Source organism: Polistes fuscatus, unplaced genomic scaffold (assembly GCF_010416935.1).
Source record: "Polistes fuscatus isolate 324 unplaced genomic scaffold, CU_Pfus_HIC Scaffold18, whole genome shotgun sequence".
Classification (NCBI taxonomy): domain Eukaryota; kingdom Metazoa; phylum Arthropoda; class Insecta; order Hymenoptera; family Vespidae; genus Polistes; species Polistes fuscatus.
The window spans coordinates 3,136,485-3,156,988 of NW_025113086.1; the positions used below are offsets into that span (position 1 = coordinate 3,136,485).

Genomic DNA, 20,504 nt, shown 5'->3' on the forward strand with positions numbered 1-20,504 from the left:
ATAGCCTTATGTTTTTAATTGAAGAATCAATTTCAAACGAAACATTTAAAAAACGTTGGTTAATTGTCGGTAACAAAAATTGAAATATAATTTCTAATGGGGGAGGGGAAAAAAGGTTAAACGTTGAGAATCGTTTGATTTGTAAATGAAACAAAAAACAAGAAAAGAAAATTATATAATAATATATTAAATATAAAACTATAGAAAAAAAAGATAGATATACATTTTAAGTAGCAATTAGCAAGAAACAGTTTCTAATGAGCCAGAACGTATTTCGATTGATGTTATATCATAGCATATAAATTTAGGATAGTAATAGGAGAATGAGAGGCATTCGAAACAATCCCATTCCGGAGGAAATGCAATCCTCTAGAGAGAGAAGGAGACAGAGGAGAGAAGAGAGAGGGAGAGAGAGAGAAAACATTCGTGGAACATAGGAGGAAGAGAATAGAAGACAAAGATAGAAACTGATAGTACAAGATAGAGATAGAGATAGAAGTAAAGTGAGATACGAGTACTCGAATCGTAATCGATGAGCCGCGAGAATTCGCGTACGGCATTGAAATTCGTGTGGGTGCCTTGTAGAAACGATCGTCTAGGTCGAATTTAGAAACAGAGATAGAGAGAGAGAGAGAGAGAGAGAGGAACTACTATTTCAATGAAAGAGAAAATCACCATGAGAAAGGACAATGACAGACTAACGGGACAAAGATACGAATAGGATGTATATAGGATATATAGGATAAAGATTGAAACGTGATAAATTTACTATTACGAATAGGATACATACATATATATATATAGGATAAAGATTGAAACGTGATAAATTTATCGGGCCGAGTAAAATGCATTTTCCCTTTTCGCATTCCTTGCAATGTAAAAATAAAAGAAAAAGAGAAGTGGAATCGCAAGTTGGAGTCAATAAACGGGGGGAGGGGGGAGGGGGTAAACCCCAATAGAAAATATAAGAAAAAGAAGAAGTAGAAGAAAGAAAAAGAAGAAAAGTGAGAAGAAGAAGATCCACGGAGATATCAAAGAAGATGCGCAATTCAACGGGACTATTGCATACTATGCAAGTTTCTTCTCTATTCTTCTTATTATCCCAGTGAAATTTTCTCTTTCTCTTTCTCTTTCTCCTATGTTATATAAGTATATATGTATCTGTCTCTTTCCAACCCAAGCTCTTTTGTTTCTAGCGATTAGGTATTATCGATCGACTTCAATTTGCATTGTTCTGCTGTAAAGCCGAAGATTTAACGATTCCTCCCCTCCCCACTCCTCTCCTCCCACAATCCTCCTCCTCCTTCTCGTGCACCTTTTCCACCGGTTCGTGTCCCACGAGAACTCAGGAGCCCTGTCTATGCCTACGTTTCTACTTTTATGTATTCGTCGGAATCTCGAAATAGTGCAAGGAACAAAGATGAATATTTTTGATATTTATGGTATGCATGTATACGTAAGGGGAAAAAAGAAAGATAGAAAGGATGATTATTATTAACGTGTAACGTGCTTAACTCGCATTATTTTTCTTATTTTCTTTTTTAATCAATACTCATACTGTTGTTTACTTCAAATTTCAACAGATTTTTCTTGATCATTTAACTGAACGTTAAATTCGTTGATTCGATATAAACGAGAGCTGGCCTTTTTTATGGTGAAGTGTATTTTTTTTCTCTTTTTTTTTTTACACGCGTTTCTCGTTAATACACGAATGAAAATTGGAACTTTGAGAGATGTTTTATCAATTATTTCATTGTACTTTTTTCTTAACGCAAAAGTTTGTTATTCGAAGATCGAAATGAAATCAATTTCGTTCTTAGAAATGTTTGAGAATATATACTTCTATATATATATATATTTTAACAAATTCTCTTATTGGAGATATTCTATAGAACATTTAGTGATTTGAAATTGTAGAATTTTGTAATATTCTCTCGAAGTTATAGTATTATATTGCAAGTTAATAGTAACTTTCTCTCTCTCTCTCTCTCTTTCTTTTTCTCTTTCTCATCGATGATTCAAACGAGTTCTCGAACGATTTCGTCACGTATACTTTTCCTCGTTTACTTCTCTCGAAAGCAATTAATAAAGCTAGCAGCATGAAAGGAACGAATCGTACGGAAGCTCGTGAAAATAATTCTACTGAAAGGACTCTCCCTCCCCCCCCTCTCTCTCTCTCTCTCTCTGTCTCTCTCTGTCTGTCTTTCTTTCTCTCTTTCTTTTTCTATTTCTTTTTCATTCTTTCTCATTCTCTCTTTATCGTCGAAGTCACGTCTCGTCGGTGAGAACGCTGAGATATTGAATTTACATACACCATCACGCAAGAACATGAGATATCCGTACTTTTTAATATTCACCACGAACTCTGTTAAATTCTTATTCCATTGTCCTGAACCCGGGCACACGTCTAGCATCCTCGAATTCGATTATCGTTACGTTACATCGCTACTCTCTCGTAATTATACTTGGGATCCCTTCGTCATCATCAACGTCGTTTCCACTATCCTCGTCGTCATTGTCGTAAGCACACTTGTACAACGGTATATATATATATATATATTATATTATATATTGCATCTCTTTTTCCTATATATATTACTGAGAAAATAGAGTAACTATTATAATTATTATGATTTAATTAACAAGATTATTATTACAAAAAAATATATATTTATATATAATAACCTATTCTCATATCATTATATCATCACCTGTTTTATATCCGCAATTTCCATTTCATTTCGTGCACACCACCTGTGTATATGGGGATTATTTTTTTATCGAATTTTATTTTGATTTATTTATATGTGTATGTATATATATATAGAAACTATTTATGCGTTAAATTTTATCCTTAATTAATTTATTTAATATTAAATTTTAAACATTTTTTCACGATTTTTTCGTTAAATTAATTAACAATGTTTCTTTTTATATTCATTTCCATTATATAAAACATACACTTATACGTTTACCATTTTCAATGTGATATATTCTATATATAAATGTGTATATATCATTCGTTTTTATTTTGTTGAAATCAAAGAAAACTTTGATGCATACAATTTCTATCATTTGTTAGATAAAACAGAAATAAAAGATACGTTTTGTACGTATGTACTTGCAGACGGTGCATAATCTAACAGTAAGCACATGTGTTATAACTAAATAGATACCATGCGTAATGCACGTTCATAGGATATACATACTACAATGCAGTCGAAAGGAGGAGGAGGAGGAGGAGGAGGAGGAGGAGGGGGGTGGGGTGGGAAATTTGTGCTTCGGCGATAATACTGCGTTTCCTTTGACCCTGAGTCTGTGTACGTGTATGTGCATACATATGTATCACACGTGCATCTACGATACATTTGTGCGTGTATTAGATGCATCTATATTAAATCTATGTATACACTTGTTGTATACATGTATATGTATATGTGTATGTGTGTATGCGTGTGCATATTCTAGGTAGCACTTCGAGTCGTTCCACGCCGTTACGGAAAGTGCATAGTGAAAGGATCGTAGAATTTCAACTGGTGTGTTAAACATATTTTCCTTTGTAAAATATAACGCATAAAGATAAAAATATGTGATGGCATGGTATGGGGCTGGTAGACAAAACTATTTTTCCATATATATATATATATAATATTTAAAAAAAAGAAATTAAAACGAGAGATTGCACACGTCAATGTTAATTAACATTTGATCGACAAATATTTAATCGTCCAATTTAATCAACGATCGGATCAATTCTAACGGTAGTATAATTAATACTCGATACTTTCTCTCGTATCGAATGAAATGAATTTTTTTTCTTCTTTATCAAAATGAAATCTTTCTTTCCCTCTCTCTCTCTCTCTTTCTCTCTCTTTCTCTATTTCATTTTATTATTATCTTTTTTAAAGTGAGAGAGAGTAATACCACGTTCGTACGTATGTCTACGTGTATATGTGGATTACACACGTGTATATAGTATATAACTGTATATATATAGCGTTCTCTTTCGTTAGCATAGAAATAGCCAAGTGAGTATACTAATTGTAAGAGTATTGCACAATCGTGAATGCACAGCTCGAATAGTAGTCGTTTGCTGCTGCTGTTGCTGCTGCTGCTTCATGTTACCTTGCGTTCCTTCATGCTCAATGCGTAATACTTTTAATGATTTATATTCTGCGTAAAATAGGTAGCTCGAATATTTATGTTACTCGTTTATATATCTAACCTTCTTTTTTCCTTTTCTTTTATCTTTATCTTTTACCTTGAGAATGATATACCATACGGTTTTATCGATAGTCAATTATATATCGAAATAATTATTATATCGTTTGTAAATACGCACCGATTTATTTATCTTTGTTTTTTTTAAGAAGATAGAAAGATATTAATTATTACTTAACACGATCTTGTTTCTCTAATTATTTATTTATTATAATAATAAATAACGATACGTCGATATCGAATTTATTTGAATGCATTTGTGCAATTATGATTTTTGTTTTTATTTTTTTTAACGAACGAATATTTAACGTTTATTTCCGAATTACACTTAATTCCTAATTTTTTTTATATATAAAAAACAAATTGATTATATCACGATAGGGAGAATGATTTTAAAATCGAATATTAAAACGAATCTAAGTGCGTCGTAAATATGAAACTTACGAGGAAATGATCTTAGGTGTCCCATTATCGTGAAAGCACGTGCGATTTTCTTAGAGTGTTTAACGCCTTCGAGAAATAGAAAAGGAAAGAATAAAGAGCTAGTAGTAGTAATAGTAATAGTAATAGTAGTAGTAGTAGTAGTAGTAGAGTAGAGAAACTGTCTCGAGTAAAATCAGAGACTCGAAACTCGCACCACTCATTCTCTTTCTATCCCCCACCTCCACCCCCTTCTTCCCTCTTCCACCCTCTCACTTACTTTCTTCTTATTCACTGTTAGATGACAACAAAATTGAGAGGAAGACAGTAAGATGAAGGGGATGAAGGGGGGTTGGACGGGGGGGGGATGCTTTACTCGAGATTTGAGAAGAACGTCGAAAGTTTCGAACGAATTGTTCAAATAGAAAAGAGAGAGAGAGAGAGAGATGCCGAGTTCTGGGTGCTCTTAATTATCGCAAATGTCTACGACTCGTTTTCTCATCGTGTGCATGCAATCATTCTACACACACACACACACATAAATGAAGAAGGTGCTGGGTATGCGAATGTGTGGGCTTTTCGCAAAGGTTGCGCGTGAGAAGAGTCGAGAATGCTTACGAAGAAATACGAAAGTGAAGGATAGGATGGTGAAGGAGGTGGTGAAGGAGGTGGGGAGAGGGGGAACGGGGTGGGTGGTGGTGAAGGTGAAGAAGGAAGGAAGGAAGATGGTACGCGTTCGAAGACAATGGGAAAGAGAGGTTTGTCTCCACGGATTACAATGCAAAACTTTTCCTTCTCTTGCGAACGAAGAAGGTACGAAGGTACGAAGGTACGAAGGAAGGAACGAACGGACTTGGCATCGGAACACAAAGTATTTAAACCGCGTTCTTCGTTACGTCAACGAAGAAATTCTTAATAGCTGACTGGAGGAATAATGTAACTAATTATTTTATCAAAATGACGATGTTTTCTTTTTCTTTTTATATATTTGTCAATTTACATATGGGTATGTTAATTTAGGTTTTATTTCGTTGAGATTATTTTTAACATCGTTCGTTCATTTTTTTTCGATATTTTTTGTCCGAGATATTTTCGCGTATGAAAAAATGTATCATTTATTTTGATCTCGATATTTTTCAGGTTTGTTTTTTTTTTATATTTAGAATTTAATTGGATAAAGTGTATAGGGTATTGTTTAATTACGGTTCGTAATTATTTTCCTTACTCTCTGATCGTTTAATATTATTATTAATTGAGTCAAATATATACAGCTTAATTTTATTTGATTTTACTTTTTTATTTTCTTTTTTTCTTCTTTTTTAATTTCTCATTTAGTACGTAATTATTTTCTACACTGATCGTTCGTATTATAATTATTCGAATAACATATCCCCAGTTTTGATCTTAATATCGTTCAATTGTATTTTTAATAAATTAAATTATTTTTTGTTTTTATTTTTCTATGACAGTGTTTTTGTGTATCGTATTACAATTATAAAAACAAATTACAATATAGAATTCGTAGAACGCGTATTCCCATTTCTACGTGTACAACGTTTGAGAAAACGATCAGTGGGGGTAGAGAAGGGGGGGGGAAAGGAAAAAGGGGGATTTTTCCATCTGCATATCTACGTTCGTATTTCTCAAAGCACATTATTTTATTATCTTTTTACATTTGCTCGACATGTGTACATTCAACGTACGAACAAACGAACAAACGAACAAACGAAAGAACGAAAGAACGAACGAACGAACGGGAACTTTGTACATGTTACGAGACAAAGGGGGAAACGACGAGATATAATAACGCGACGAAAAAGCCAAAGATGTGTAGTAATAGTAATAGGAAAGTACTACTACCACTCCTAGTAGTTGTTGCAATAGTAGTAGTAGTAGTAGCTTCGAGTTTCCGAGCAAACGAATCCCTAGAACTGTGGAATACGTCCGATATGCTAGAATATATCGAAATAGAACGAAATTCCCTGGGAGACGAAACAAAAATTCGTAATAATTTTTTTTTTTTTATTCCCATATCTCGTCCCCTATCGTTTTAATTCGTTTTAAAATATAAAACAAAAGAGAGAGAGAGAGAAAAAAAAATAGACAGACAGATAGAAAGAGAGGGGAAGATAGACGTTAATAATAATAATAATAATAAGAAAAATTTGTAGATCTCGATAGTTATTTCTTCGCGAAATTTAATTGTACGATTTACATTTTATAACGACGCGTACGCGGATTTTATGGATAACACGCGAATTAAATATTTAAAAAAAAAATAAAAGAAAAAAAAAGCAGGAAGAGAAGAAGTGAAATATTCTTGCGTATTCCAGGCAGAAAGATTTGCATTCGTTTTTATATGGGAAAGCATCGGTGTCGTGTTGGAACGCAAAAGAGAACGATCTCGACGACTACTACAACTACTACTACTACTACTACTACTACTACTACTATTTCGTTAAGTATCGGACGAGGTTTGAGGGGTAGTAGTAGATACGTGCGACGAGTCATTTGCATTCCCCTATGCCAATTCGTGGGTGGAGATACGAAAAGCCTCCGACCTGGCGCCAAACTGTACCTACACATACAAACATACACACATTCACACGTATATCTATATATATAGATGTATACTAGATTTATAAAGAGAGAGAGTAGTGCTGTGCTATATCTGTGGACTCCTATCGCACCCCTCGTTAAAATCCAGTATATGTATTTATGTATTCCTCAGTAATTCAATACACCACCTAACTCAATCCCCCTTTTATTCCTTTCTAGATCGTAACTGAGATCCATAGAAAAAGAAAATGATTTAATATGATCACTTGTTGTTGTTCGATATATTATATATATATTTTTATTTTTTATTTTTAATCGTTTAGTAGTTTATTGAAATGATCGAACGGTTTAATACCAACACGGTGTATTTCAAATTATTTTGAAAATTTATTTCATTGTTATTACTCGTAGGATTGATTCGTTTTACATTGTTTTTTTTAGATTTATTCTATATATATATATATAATAAAATTGTGGCCAACACCAATAGGGTGTATTAAACATTGATTTGAAAATTTATTTTCGTTCTGGTTATTCATAGGATTCAATTAATTTTTAAGTATAGTTGTTTTAGATTCATTCTTTTTCTTTTTTAAATTATTGACCACCCTTTTCGCGAGATATATTTTATACACATTGTTATTATTTTTATATTAATATCGATCGAGTATTAAGATAAAATTTGATGTAGATTTTTATAGATATTATTTTCAGTTTAATTTGGAGTAAAATTTTAAGAGTCTCTGATATTTGAGATCTTTAAAATTCATAGACGACGACGAGGACGAGGACGAGGACGAGGACGAGGACGAGGATGAGGACGACGATAGCAGTCGGCAATAGTTAATTTGATTTCTCATTCTGCTTTCCTTCCTTCCTTCCTTTCCTTACTTTCGAAGATTCATTTGAGATAGCAGTCGTGGTTAGCAATCGATGTGTTTACCCAACGTCATAGTCGTAGTAGTAGAAGGTGACAGCAGAGTTTTCATTCGATATTTGCAATTTATTACCAGATCGAAAGTAATAACCCGATGGTACTTTCGGTTCTACACAGTTTGATTACACGTGCAAGTATATTTTTGTAATAACTTTCGTGCCTAAAAGCCGATAGGATTACGTTTAACTTATTCTGTATATACGGGTGTCGGATAAATCCGGCGTCAATCCGATGACTTCGATGTATAACATCCTCGGATTATATTTTTCATTTAACGTTCATTTTTAAATAAAAAAATAATATTCTCTCTTCGATAAAATGAAAAACATATTAATTTTATAATAATTTTTGTTTTTCGTGTCTCGAACGAACGTTAGAATAATTTGATTATAAAAAATGAGGATATTGACGCATTTTCTTGTATATATTTTTCTTTTGTTTTTCATACAAGAAAGAACAAACGAGTATATGAACGTTGATATTTCGACGTTAACAAAATTAGATTCAAACTCTCCCTCTAGTTGGGATAGTTCAAAAGCTAGGAGAGCAAAAACGTATTTTCTCGATTCCCTTTTCCACGTTGAAAAGTTCGGTGAGGGGAGGAGGAGGAGGAGGAGGAGGAGAAGGAGAGGGGTAGTCCAGCCATTTAATTCGTTCGTTCCGTTCATTCCGGCAACGATTATCCATTAAAATTCATGCGTCGTGGATGACTGTCCTTGGTGGAATCGGTTAATTAAATTTATCGTATCCTTTACCCCCACCCCTCATCCCTTCCTGCTCCTCTCCCCAACCCCAACCCCTTTTAACGTTTCGTTTAGTACGATATTATTCGCGTTGAAAGAGAATAACCAGTCAAAGTAACGAATAGTGAAATAAGATTAAAAATAATAGTCGAATCTTTTGAATCATCTTCCTGAATATCTTGGATTTTTTTTTAATCGTCGTATATATGGAAAAGAAAATTAGAAAAAAAAAATAAGAAAGGGGAATAAATCTTTGATCAAATAAAACTCGTATACTTTTGTAGTTAACCCCCCTATCAACCAACCCCCAAAGTGTTTAAAGACGTTGACGAGAGATGACACGGTACTCGAATATTCTTCTCTTCATTTGTATATCGTTTTATAAAGAAGATAAGATAAAAAAAAAAGAAGAATGGAAAAAAGCAGCAAAGTGGGGGAGTTATATAAACGAGATCAAAGTTAAAAGTGGACGAGTGGAGTAGAATTTATCATTCGATCGAGTATGATCGAGCAACGAGAGCTCGATTTAACGAGGCTCCGACGACAAAGACAGAAAAAGAGACAAAGAAAAATTAGATAAGGATAAAGAATAAGAAGAAGAAGAAGAAGAAGAGGAAGAGGAGAAGAGGCTTTGTTATTAAAAAAAGAGCTCTGATTTTTTCCGTTGTTATCTCCTAGAAAAAAAAAAAGAAAAAAACGAGAGAGAGAGAGAGAGAGAGAGGGCTGGTCAGAGAGCTTTAATTATAGCTTTGCTAAGCGATTATAAAAGGCACCACCAGGTTGAAATATGAAAATAATTAACCGTGTTGTGTGCTAGGATGTATGCGTGTATGTGTGTTTATACGTGTGTTGTTGCGTATCACTCCTCCCCTTGTGTTGTAAGCCCTTTTTCTCTACTTTTCTCCTTTCCTCCTTTATAACGATGGACTTTTCAACGAGTATGTTTTTTTTTGCTCCCCGTGTGTGTATACATACACTCCACATACATACTTATTATTATTATTATTATTATCATCATCAACACAAAGTGGGTAAGAGTAACTTGCGCACAGAGGGTGGCAAGTAAAAATACATAAAGTGCAGATATGCGGTACATTGCTCACGCCAAACGACTTGCCACCATCACCCACCACCATCACCCACCATCAACACCAACACCATTACCATCACTGACAACACTATCATCGTCATCGTGTTTCTCTTTTTTACTCTCTCGTTCATTCGTAAAACGAACTGGTGCATGTCACACTAGTTCACGATTTCAACTGAAACATGGTGTTTTATAAATTATTATTTGAATAATTGTTCCTTTTTATTTGTCTTCTTGTATTTATTTTGTTTTTTTTTATTTTTCTTTTTCCAACGAGACAATTAAACATCGGATTATTAGCAGACAGTTTTGAAAAGAAACAAAATAAATATCAATTATCGAAGATTAGAATAATTTAGAATTATGAGAAGAAGAGGGGGAAGGGATTGTAAAAAGGGTTGATTAAGAAACAGGACGATTTATGGAAATTTGAGAAAATTTATTTGTATGATAAACCTTTTTTCACAGTAGTAGTAGTAGTAGTAGTAGTAGTAGTAGTAGTAGTTTGTACTTTTGAGTAAACAAAATAGTTGATCAGCCACTTATTCGTTTTTATCTTCCACTTTTTCAACTACTACTACTACTACTACTACTGCTACTTATTTTCTGCTTCAAGTTTTTCTTCTTCTTCTTCTTCTTTTTTTTATTTCATTCCTTTTTCCGTCTGTGTTTCTAGGTTTATGGAAAAGATTAAGGAGGAAGAGGATAGTTCGTTGAACAATTCGACGATACTCGACAGTTAGGAAAGTGCTTTCTGATCGGTCGATTTCTTTCTTAAAAAAAGAAGAAGAAGAACAAGAAGAAGAAGAACAAGAAGAAGATGAAGAAGAAGAAAAGAGCAACAAATATTCTCGAAACGCATCGAAAAGAAATATCGCCCTTTATTCTTCCCCCCCCACTCACCCATCCCTTCCTCCTTCTACTCCTTATTATTCTCCTCCTTCTTCTTATTTTTCTTTTCCTGGGTTTCTTTTCGCTCGACTTGATGCACACGACACGGACAAATGTTATTTCGAGAAAAGACACGTTTACGATCTGATCGTGCGAGTATTATATTAAAAAAAAAATAATAAAAAGACACAACGGGGTGGGGGTAAATATTTTCTTTTCAAATCCTTACGTCAAAAAAATTAAAAACGAAGTAAATCTTTCGTACAGTCGAATCGTATCGAATGGAATTTTTGTTGAATAAAAAAAACATTTAATTTCGAATATTTACAACCCCCCCCCCCAATAAAATAATTACAATTGAGTTGCATACGTTTCAATCTCGAAATTAAGATTGACGAATTAAATCGACGATGGGAAATCTTGATTCAAAACGAATAATGAAATATTTTTCTCGTGTTTTTTATTTATTGCAAATCGATATAATATTAGAAGAAAGAATTAATCACGTTTAACTTGACCATATTGTAAAGCAGGTGAGTGTTGGTTTCGTCCAATTAATCGTAACTATGGCAACCCGTAGGAGGAGGTGGAGGAAAGCTCAGGTGCTCGAAATAACCCCCTGTTCTTTTCACGAAGAAGAGAATAAGAGAGATAGATAGATAGACAAAGAAAGAGAGAGAGAGAGAGGAAACGTGCAATACTCCTTGGTAGCCTTGTTAAAACGTAATTGGTCGGAGCTTTACGTACGTTCAACGCGACCAAATTACAGAACCTGGCACCTTCTCGTTCTCACCTAGGTGATTGCTTCTAGCAAACGATCGGAATGTGAACTCAACAAAAAGAAAAAAAAAACGAATACAACGAAGAACCGATACAAAAATCCGAACAATATTTAAAAAGAAAAAGCGTACACACTGTATAGAAAATAAGGGGAGGGGGGGATGGGTTTGATTGTACTCGTCATTGTTTTTCGATTAATATCGTCTGCTTTCATCCCTACAACCCTTTTCCTACTGTTCCTTTTAGATACGAAGATAAGAAAAAAAGTAAAAAAAGAGAAAGGGAAAGAAAAATCTCGGCTAGGAATGGAAAAATGTTGGATAATAAACGGTGAGAATTATCGAACGAAGTTTCTCAACAATTTCTCTCTCTCTCTCTCTTTATCTAACACGCACACACAAACACAAACACAAAACATATATGAACCCATACCATGTTATGACTCCATTTGGATGATAGTACTACTAGAGCGTGCTAGAGCTTACAGAGAAGCTTGGAAGCTTCGCGGGGATATTATTAGCTCGATGGTATTGCTTCAGGGTTGTAAGCTTATGCGAAAGAGGAGGCGCCTGTTCTAACTCATCCGTGATGCGATCGTTCACACTCTCTCGCACATACCCATGGAAATAATGTCTGTGTAAAATCAACCCTCTCTCTCTCTCTTTCTCTTTCTCACTTTTTCCTTTTCTTTCTAACACATACACATACACATACACATACACTTACATGTACACTCTTTATACACATCTCTTTCTATTTTATTATTATATTTTTCTTCGTGTGCGTATTATTTTCACGCAATCGTTTATTCCAACATTCATCTTATCCACTCGCGATTTTCTTCCACCTAATATTTCACTAATATAAAAATAATAATAATAATTATAATAATATATATAATATATATATAATAATATAATTATATATATATATAATAATAATAATTATTATTATTATTGAATTTATTTTAGATTAATCATGATTACGTTATAGTTTAGCTAGATTTTTTCTATTTAATTTATAATAACAAATATATATAATAAAGCTTCGTTCTTTAGATAATGTATTTATTTAGATGATTAGAAAATGTTTCAGGTTTACGTTGGCAACTTATATAATTGTTATTTAATTTTTAAATGAACTTTTTCTTAAAATTAGAAAATTTACAGACAGTACAGACAGTAGATGTGATGATTATTTATTATTTAAGAATATATTTTTGGTTTATCCAACGAACGTTGTATTTTTATCTCTTTTTTCACAGATAGAAAGATAAATAATATTTGTGAACTCGATCGATCGGATCAATCATTTGCTCGGAAATGATATCAGCGTCAAATGAGAGGATAGAAAAAAAAGAGGAATAGTGGGTGGAGAAGGGGGTCGCAGGATGGGGGGGTGTTGAGAGGGTGTAAGCAAACAAATGCGTCATTCTCTTCGCTTAATTACGCTTTCGTTCTATTGGTTAATGAATTTATTTCGATGGATATCCTGCAAATAGTACTAACATCGATTTTTATTCGATAAATCGTATCAACGAACGAATTTTTTTTCTACCCCCCCTTTCGTTCTCGACTATCCGAGTTCTTTCTCTCTCTCTCTCTCTTTATTTTTTTTTCTTCGCGTATTTTGTTGTTCGTTAATTTGAAATAAATAGTACGAGTTTGTCCGGTGGGGGGGGGAGAATTTTTTGTTATCGATCGTTCGATTAAATCCGACGATTTTATCATTTCCCCCTCCCCCCCTCACTAAAATGTCTTCCGATTAATTTTCTTTCGTTTTTTTTCTTTTTTTTTGTATTTATTTAAATTTGACAATTTTAGATAAATTTTTTTGCGAGATTAAAATTGCGATATCTCGCGATATCTCGAACGAAATGTAAAAAGAAAAAAAAAATAGGCGAACGAGTGAATTATCGTTGGTCTTACAATTTTATGTTTTTTTTTTTTTTCATTTATCGGCAAATTATTCAATTAAATTAAATATGTTATATAACTTGTACTTTTTTTTATCCCTTTAGTTTGTATCGATTTAAATCAATTGACAGTAATGCGTTGGATATTTTCGATATTCGACCACAAAACTCGTACGATCGATACATTTTTTGTTCGAATTTAATCAAATTAGTTTAAAAAAAAAAATACAAAAAAAAAGAATTTCAAAGGGCTGCTCGCGTACGATCAAGATAGAAGATAAAACGAATTAATGGAAGAAAATTTCTATGAGGAAAACGCGGAGCGGGTTAAAGGTGGTGGGTGGAGAAAGGGTGAGAGGGAAGGGGGGGGGAAATAATCGATGAGTTATCTCGTTGAAGAAAATTCTTGCGGTTCGATACTATTATTACTCTTTTAAGTTTCTTTCATAGAAATTACGATGTGTTTTGGGTTTGTATTTTTTTAATAGAAAATACGATTATTAAAAATCATTCAATTCAATTAATTAAATTATTCAAATTCAAAATTCAATGAAAACATTTAAATGAAACACGATTGATCAGAATTTTGGGTTTGATCGAAAGCTTATTAAACTTTTCATTGGATTTTTTTAATCGAATATATAAGAAAAATACGATATATATTAAAAAAAAAGTATGAATAAGGGTTTTATTTCATTTCTGTATGTGCATGTACGTGTCGTAAGAATCTCTTGAAAAAAAAGAAGAAAAAAGAAAAATTTCATCTAAATGACAGGCATGATATTACTTGTGTCCTATATTTCTAGGACAACGAAGTACCTAGGAAGCTAGCTGTCGTCGTAAATTTTCTTTTAAACGTTCCTCGGACAAGACTTAATAACAGACCACTCGTATAACGTTATGTGTATCCTCGAAACCTCGTTTTATAGATGGGGCGAAAGAAGAATAGCAAAAATATCTTCTTCTTCTTCTTTTTAGATTATTTTGTGTGTCTAACTTTGGAAAGAATATAACACGGAAGCCCTAAATTTAAATTTAATAATAAATTGTTACGATGAGATTGGATAATCCGTTATAATCAATCTACGAGAATCAGATGGTAAAGAAGAGATCTTCTTCTTTTCTTTTGTTAAAAAAAAAAAAAATAGAAAAAGAAAGAAATCAAAACGAGCTCACCAGATTCCGCAAATGGTTTAAAGAAGAAAAAGATTCCGTTGGTTCGGTACGTTTGTAGAGCAGTAATTGCTTTTATGTAACATACACTTTCGTGTCGGTTTCTCGTATCCCTGTGCGAGATCTCTTACCTGTAACAAAAACCAAGGTCAACGATCGGTTAGTCATTTTAATTAATTCATTATCCAGGTCGACGCGTCCTAACCTACTTTCTTCTCTAACTTTTTTCTTTATCTTTTTTATTTCTTCACTTTATTATTTAATTCTACTCGCGTGTCAAACACACACGAGACCCAACCGAATTTCGTCGAATTTTTATTATATTTTTAATATATTATATTAATTAATAATAATTTTTATTAATAATTATTTTTAATATTTATTTATTTATTAATTATATTTTTAATATTTTTTTGCAATCGTCAAATACATTTTCGTAGCTGTTTTTATTAATAAAATTTGAATGAGGATAAAATAATAGATTAGAAAACGTTTAGCACGAGATCTAACAGGTGTCACGTTACAATCCGTTATCGTAATTTCTATCAAACCTCTTTTGATTTGTTTCTTTTTTTATTTTAACTTTCTTTACTTTTTGTTTCTACCCCCGATTTGTAAAATCCGTAGAAACGAGAGTAAAATAAAAATCTTTTTCATATTTTTATTTTGTTTATTTCATCGAAACGACCAAAGTGCAAAGTTTATGGATAAATAATAGTCCAATAAAGTAAGAGGAAGGAAAAAGGATATTTTTCTATTGAAAATAGGGGTTGGGGTTGGGGTTGGGGTTGGGGTTGGGGTTGGGGAATAGGATATTCCTTGCTTACTTAATTCACTTCACTATCTTCTTTCTACTAATTCTTCGACGTTTCATTTTCCTTTCCTTTCCTTTCCTTCACTTTACTCTTTATTCTTTTTTTATTTTTTATTCTTGCTTACCCAGAGAATATTTCTTTAAAGGAAAAGTACGACATCGAGAATCAAATTCTCGCATCGTCGCGTCCGCCTCTCGTTTAAGATACTTTCGGGGTCTATTAACAAGTTTCAAACGAGTCCCAAGAGGGGTATTTCTGTCTGCCACTAAATGTCTATCCCCCACCACCCCCTTCTCTCCACCCCTTCACCCCCTCTTTCACTTATTTCTTTTTTCTTCCTCTTCTTCTTCTTTTATTTTTACTTTTCCTCTCTTCCTCACTTTCTTCGCTATATTTACGTCCGCGAATCGTAGAATAAGAAATAAAACGATGTAGAGGGGGTTCAGGGGGACGGAAGTGGATGGATAAAGATGAGCCGAAAGGAGGGAAGAAAAAGTACACCGGGGGTTGGAAAAAGAGGAAAAAAAAAGAATGGATGGAAAAATGAAAGAAGAGGAAGAAGAAAATGGAGATGTGGTTTGTGGAGGTAAAATTTAGCAGCAGCATCCTTAGGAGGATGGGTAGAGGTGGGGGTTGTTGGTGGTGGTGCACCTGTCCAAAGTCCCTCATCTTATTACTTCGACAAACTCTTAAATACTCCAAGGGCCCGAAACTTTTAAATTCCAATAAATATTTAAGTTTTCTCGCATTTTCCCCTTTCACCATTTCCACCTCCACCTCCTTGCTTATATCTAACACGTTCTACACCCCCTACGGTAATACATCCTCCTTTATTTTTCTTCTTTTCTTTTTTATTCTTTTTGTTAAACCACAATCGAGAAGAGAGATGTTTTTCTTTTTCATTCGTTCGGGGGAAAAGAAAAAAAACACATATGTGCCCCCATAATTATAAAAGTGGTCTAAATCATATTTCTTGTTTCGAGATATTTAAAGGATTATATTCCTAATAATTCATTTTTGACAATATCTTTAAAATTATATTGAATTTATTTAGTTTAAAATAATGTTGTGTGAAATAAATAATAAATTGTATTTTTTAATTTTTACTTAGACCACTTTCATAATTATGGGGCACGTGTGTTCCGTTTTGAACATTACATTCAATATTAAATAAATTAATATTGAAAAATAATAATTAATGTTATATTGATTTAATAATAATTAATATTATATTATATTAAAAATAATAATTATTTAATATTAAATATTAAATAATTTCTATATTACGTTTTATTAGACAAAAATTTTATCTCGGAAGTCACCACTGCGCAGGAACGGTTAAATAATTAAATAAAAATAATAAAAATACGAAAATCGTAACGTTTTATTCTTAAATTTTATTGATTAGGTGTATGATGCCCTTCATACACATGCGCAACGTTCGGAAAATAATATAAACATCTTTGAATAAAAGTACTCTCATAGACAACTACGCGTCAGTTTGAAGGAGACTTTCGAAGGGGACGGTGCTCCGAACATATACACGGTGCTTCTAAATTACAATACACATTATTTTCGATTAATTAACAATTATTTTAGTTTTTTAATACATTCTTCTTATATTTCGGATTATTTAAACATATATATACTAGTATAAGCGTTATATAGTTATTAACATATTTTATTTACTTATTTTAATACTTTATTATTTATATATTATTTTTTTTTTATTTACTTTAATTATAAATTTTATTATTTATATATATTATTATTTTTGATTAATTAACAATTATTTTCATTTTCTAATACATTCTTCTTCTATTTTAGATTGTTAAAACATTTATGTACTAGTATAAGCGTTATATACTTATTAACATATTTTATTTACTTATTTTAATACTTTATTATTTATATATATTATTTTTTTTATTTATTTACTTATATTATATACTTTATTATTTATATATATATTTTTTTTATTTATTTATATTATATCTTTATTATTTATATATATTATTTTTATATTTTTGATAGTTTTAATACGTAAGTTTTAAAAAATCCGCATTGACTTAGTTGCCAACCCCAATACTACTCGAATCGAATAACTCATTTAATCATTGTAAGGTATAACATGAGACAAAAAAAAGCCGATGAGGTGAGGAGACAGGGGAGTGGAGGGGAAGAAGTTACTAACTGGGCGGAATCGAATCGTTCAAATGAATTCACTTTTAAGGCCATATAACCCAGGAATACTCGACGATTACACACCCACACATACACACATACATACACACATACGTACACTTACATATACGTTTATATAAAAGTCGATATTAATAGCTTCAACGTGTTGTTAATAATTCACCAGATGGTGTATCAACCAGACGATCACATTACTATGGTCGATTCGTTTGTTCGCTTACAAAGTTCATCTATCGGTTTAAAAAAAGGAAAAAAAGAAAAATCCCATAAAGAAGAAGAAGAAGTGGAAGAAGAATTTAATGAAATTATTCGTTTATTTTCATAAAATTTCTCCGCGTACGTTGACCATACGTGCAACATCAAATTTTAATTCGATTATTATATTCGATGGTACTACTTATTCATCGATGATAATAATAATAATAATAATAATAATAATTGTCTCGCGTTGACCAATCAAATCGTTCGAGATCAAATAATTTCGATAATATTATCCACGTCAAAATTTTGAAATCAATTTCGTATCTTCGTATCGAATCGTTTGAAAGAATTTTTCTTCCTCATTTTTTTTTTTTCGATTTGTTTTTTTCTTTTTCCATCTTCGTTTATCGTAGAATCATTTAACGAGCGCGAAGAAAATGTATTTTGAATAATATCAAGAATACCTCACGAAAAGGCTTAACTTCGTTGCGTGTAGGAAGAGAAAATTTGACCATAGTTCGACCCAATTATCCAAACTAGCAATTAGGTTTTAAGGAACACTATAATAAAAGGTTTCTTCGGGGGTCTCTCTTTTCGAGTGAGGCGGCAGCAGTACCAGCACCAGCAACCAAGGTTTCTTCAAATTTACTGTTTCTCTTTGCACATTCGATTACTTTCTTTGTTAAACGTCAAAAATATCTCTAAAGTGATTTACGGAATACGTTTAAAAACGGAACGTGTAACCAACTCGTATTTTATTACGAGACACTATAATATACAATTTAAACAAAAATGATTAAACATTATAATCATTATAATCATTATTTTTTACGATTTATCTTTACGCGAATAATAAATCGTTCGAAATTATTGATCGATCATCGAATTTTCAATCGATTAAAATTATATTTAATTAAATTATACTCGTTTATTTTTTAATATTTAAATTTGCAATAATAAATACGATGACAGTGAGTTGTTTTTTTTTTTTAAATTATATTTAATTAAATTATACTCGTTTATTTTTTAATATTTAAATTTGCAATCATAAATACGATGATTGAGTTGTTTTTTTTAAATTATATTTAATTAAAATTATACTCGTTTATTTTTAATATTTAAATTTGCAATAATAAATACGACGATAGTGAATTGTTTTATTTTTTAAATTATATTTAATTAAATTATACTCGTTTATTTTTTAATATTTAAATTTGCAATAATAAATACGATGACAGTGAATTGTTTTTTTTTAAATTATATTTAATTAAATTATACTCGTTTATTTTTTAATATTTAAATTTGCAATAATAAATACGATGACAGTGAGTTGTTTTTTTTTAAATTATATTTAATTAAATTATATTCGTATATTTTTTAATATTTAAATTTGCAATAATAAATACGATGATAGTGAATGTTTTTTTTTTTAAATTATATTTAATTAAATTATACTCGTTTATTTTTTAATATTTAAATTTGCAATAATAAATACGATAATAGTGAATTGTTTTATTTTTTAAATTTTATTTTATTAAATTATACTCGTTTATTTTTCAATATTTAAATTTGCAATAATAAATACGATGATAGCGAGTTGTTTTTTTTCTCTTTTTTTTTCTTTCTTTTTTATAGACACGTAAGAAACGAATTGCACTTTTCTTACTTTCCTCTTTAAATTCTCTTTATTACCATAGGAGAGATCAAAAAAGATTTTACCAGAGCGAGCTTGTTTATTGGAAAATCATTTTCCATGCTCGTAAAGGGTCCGCATGGATCCATCTACCATCCTTTTCCAATGTAAAAAGGGGATGGGGATTGGGCTGAATTGTGGGTGGTAGTTGACGGTGTTCCCTCAGCCCTCTCTTTTCTCGAGAAGGGCGTTTTTCATTTTATCCTTTCTCTCTCTCTCTCTCTCTCTCTCTCTTTCTTATTCTAAGTTTTTTTTATTCCCTCCCCTTCTCTCTCTCTCTCTCTTTTTTTTTGTCGTTCACTTCCAACCGATCCATATTTTCCCTCGAAGGAATTTTCTATCTTTTTCTTGACTCTGATGCATTCGAGGCCCCGAAACGATCGGTTTCCCGCTTCTTCGAACGGTAAAGGGCCAACGTATTCGATAAAAAGCAACAAAGACGACTTACTTTTTCTTCTTTTCCTTTTTTTTAAACCCTCATCCTTCTTTCTCTCTCTCTCTCTTTCTCTCAGTTCCAAGACGACCCCAACCACCATCAACCCCGTTTCCACCTCTTTCCTTTCCTATGGAAAAATATGCGCTGTGTATCTCGTCTCTTCTTCTTCTTCTTCTACTTCTACTTTTACTATTCTTTTTTTTAACCTCGTCTTTTATTTATGCGTTGTTTTCCTTCTCCTTTGACCTTCCTTTGACCTACACACACACACACACACACACACATGTGTGTACATCATCGGACCAGAAACACACAGAGTTAGATACACGTTTCTCGACTCGTTCTCATTTTCGTTCACTTTTTCGTCTCGTCATCGAACGAAAGAGATCTACGATTTGTTATAAACAACATAAAATCAAACCAGATAT

At 32.0% G+C, this 20,504-nt stretch overlaps 1 protein-coding gene and 1 long non-coding RNA gene across 3 annotated transcripts in view; one reads left to right on the top strand and one right to left on the bottom strand.

Moving 5' to 3' along the window:
- The window catches only part of LOC122515503, a 35,448-nt gene extending 24,677 nt beyond the window's left edge, over positions 1 to 10,771 (top strand). The window contains exon 2 of the long non-coding RNA XR_006303287.1: positions 10,647 to 10,771. This is a non-coding gene — a long non-coding RNA (uncharacterized LOC122515503). The remainder of the gene's footprint in view (positions 1 to 10,646) is intronic.
- Positions 1 to 20,504, bottom strand: part of LOC122515501 (neural cell adhesion molecule 1) — a 192,213-nt gene that overhangs the window by 108,686 nt on the left and 63,023 nt on the right. The gene's annotated exons all lie outside the window — the stretch shown is intronic.